We start from the raw sequence: 2,792 nt of genomic DNA, 5'->3' as shown, positions 1-2,792 counted from the left end.
TCGAACTTCACTAGATGATCTAATGGATTATCCATGAGTTGAGTTCTAATGATATGATATATTGCATAGATGCTTCCTAAACATAACTCTTACGTGATAGTTGATGTAGTGATAGATGGTCTAATTAACCTATTTGCAACTCATCCTCCATTTCTATTATTATTTCATAAATTTATGCTCTACAAATGTTCTAAATATATCTTACTTGATTAAAAACAACGCTAGAAGGAGGGCTTGAACCTCCGACCTTGTGGTTAACAGCCACACGCTCTAACCAACTGAGCTATTCCAGCCATATATGAGATTTAAATCATCTTTAAAATAATCCCAATACACGTACCTACTTATGAATGGACTTGAACTATATAATTCATGCATTTTCAATTACATTCAAAACACGTCATCTTAATTTTCTTGAATTATAATTGATTTTAAATTAATTGTTGCGATTTGTCCAATTAGGATTAATTGAGCTTTAACTAGAATCATTGATTAAAATCAATTTTTATGCTTTGGTAGAAGTTTGACCTTCTACACTAACCTTTTCCTCTAGTGTGTTAACCTCTTAACCAATTATTTTGGGGCTAGATGGTTTTCATCATGTTCTCGATAGGTGACCCTAATTAAAATGTCTAGATAGACAAGTTAAATTAGACAGTCTATTCTATTGAACTTCACTGGATGATCTAATGGATTATCCATGAGTTGAGTTTTAATTATATGAGTTGAGTCTCATATAAAAGGAAATAAAAATATGTTCAAATTAATAGGAAGATTTTAAAAATCTTTTTTTCCTAATTATTATAGTGATATTGATAGAGAAAATTCTTTTATCCTAATAATTTGTTGCTTAAAACACCTATCAAGTTGATAAATGATTATCATTCAATCCTAACTTATCTATAGTATTTAATGAAAATGTCTAGTATCTGAAATCGTGTAGGGACATGAGTTGTAACCATTAGGCCCTTGGTAAGATTATCTTTGATAAAGTGTCTGTCAATTTCAACATGTTTTGTCATATCATGTTGGACTGGATTATGGGTAATGTACTTCCCTTCCATGTGATTTGAAAATAATATTAAATAAATATAAATATTCTAATAATATCCTTGAATATGTACATATTATTCTTATAATAAATATCACACTTGTCAATTTCAACATGTTTTGTCATATCATGTTGGACTGGATTATGGGTAATGTACTTCCCCTCCATGTGATTTGAAAATAATATTAAATAAATATAAATATTCTCATAATATCCTTGAATATGTACATATTATTCTTATAATAAATATCACACTGTAATAAGTATAAATACGAGAATAATATGTCATGAATCTCATTAAACCTGATAATTGACGCACATGTGGAAATAATAAATCAATTAACAAATATTTGACCAATTAACTTTATTTGACACTCAAGTGCCACCTTTACATTTTTTGTCCACCTCTGCCAATAAATATAACTCATTCCCACAAGGAGTACTTACTAAATTTTCTCATACCATATTCATATATTTTATGCTCTTACTTACTTGAGCATTGGAGAATCTTTTGCAGGTGTCTCTCCTTATTTGATCCATGATCAAGCTTTCCACGTCATCTCGAAGGACCCATTTTTTTCAGTAAGAACATTTAACTCCCACCATGGGGCTCGGTGAAACACTTCCCTCGCACCTCTAAGGTATCCTATAAAAGACCAAGTATCATGGTTGAGATTATTATACTATGTCTTTTACACATTTGATAATATCTTATGTGTTTTTTTGTTACTTGTATTATGCGAAATACAACACAAGAATTAAAGTTAGGAAGATAATCGTCAAAAGGTACAAAATGAGTTATAGCCCTTATATGTAGGAAAATGAAATATTATATAATATGAGTTTTATTTTGGACTCTTTAACCCTATTAGGAGAGAAAACAAAAAATTGTACTAAAGAGTTGTTGAGTTTGAGGTATGGGCTAGATCAAATATGTCATGTTGGTAATAATTAAATTGTGTTTATTATTATTTATTTGATTGAAATATTTATTATTCATATGATAATGTCTTTGATTAAAATTAAAGACTTGTTATTATAATAAAGATTATAATAATGAGAAATAAGTCGTATATAATTTTAATTTAAATTATTCTTGATCATAGAATTATTCAGGATAGGACATCATTAATCTGAATAAATCAATATATGTGTAGTGGTCTTTATAAGATAAAGTTTAAAACATCTCATTTTTAAAAATTACACATATAAATGGTACTTATAGATATATGACCATTGAACTTACTTAAAGAAGAATTTTCTAATGGTTAAGATTAGGGGTGGCAATGTGGGCTTGGCCCGACGGGCCAACCCATAGACCCACCAAAAAAGTGGGGAGGACCGAGATATTGAGCCTGTTGGTTTGCAAAATTTTGGCCTGCTAACCCGCGACCCGCGCCAATTTATTGAACATCGAAAGCTTTATCTTAAGAATTAAAAAAAAATCGGGCCAATCCATAGGCGAAAAAGAATGCAGACTGGCCCAGCCCGCATTGCCACCCCTAGTTAAGATAACCTTTGAATTGCCAATGAGAAATTTCTTTGAAGAAATATATTTTTTCCTTAGACTTGAGATTATCATTGAAATAAACAAGAAATTTATTATACTTTGATATCGAACATTTACTGCTTTGTGATGTTAGTTAAATGATTATTGAGTCACTACAACAAAAATGACTTTAGACAACACTAAACGAGATCATGGGTATAAAAATGTGGTCTAAACATATTAAAGGCAACA

General features: G+C 29.9%; 1 non-coding gene across 1 annotated transcript; it reads right to left on the bottom strand.

The window, feature by feature from the left end:
- Positions 1 to 219: 219 nt before the first annotated feature.
- On the bottom strand, positions 220 to 293 carry TRNAN-GUU (transfer RNA asparagine (anticodon GUU)). Its single transcript has one exon. It is a non-coding gene; the product is annotated as a tRNA-Asn (tRNA).
- Positions 294 to 2,792: the final 2,499 nt, after the last annotated feature.

The sequence above is a fragment of the Vigna unguiculata genome, chromosome 10 (assembly GCF_037176805.1).
Source record: "Vigna unguiculata cultivar grain cowpea cultivar isolate G323 ecotype 2 chromosome 10, ASM3717680v1, whole genome shotgun sequence".
Classification (NCBI taxonomy): domain Eukaryota; kingdom Viridiplantae; phylum Streptophyta; class Magnoliopsida; order Fabales; family Fabaceae; genus Vigna; species Vigna unguiculata.
Note: the sequence above shows the minus strand (reverse complement) of the source record. Positions and strands in the feature narration are given on the sequence as shown.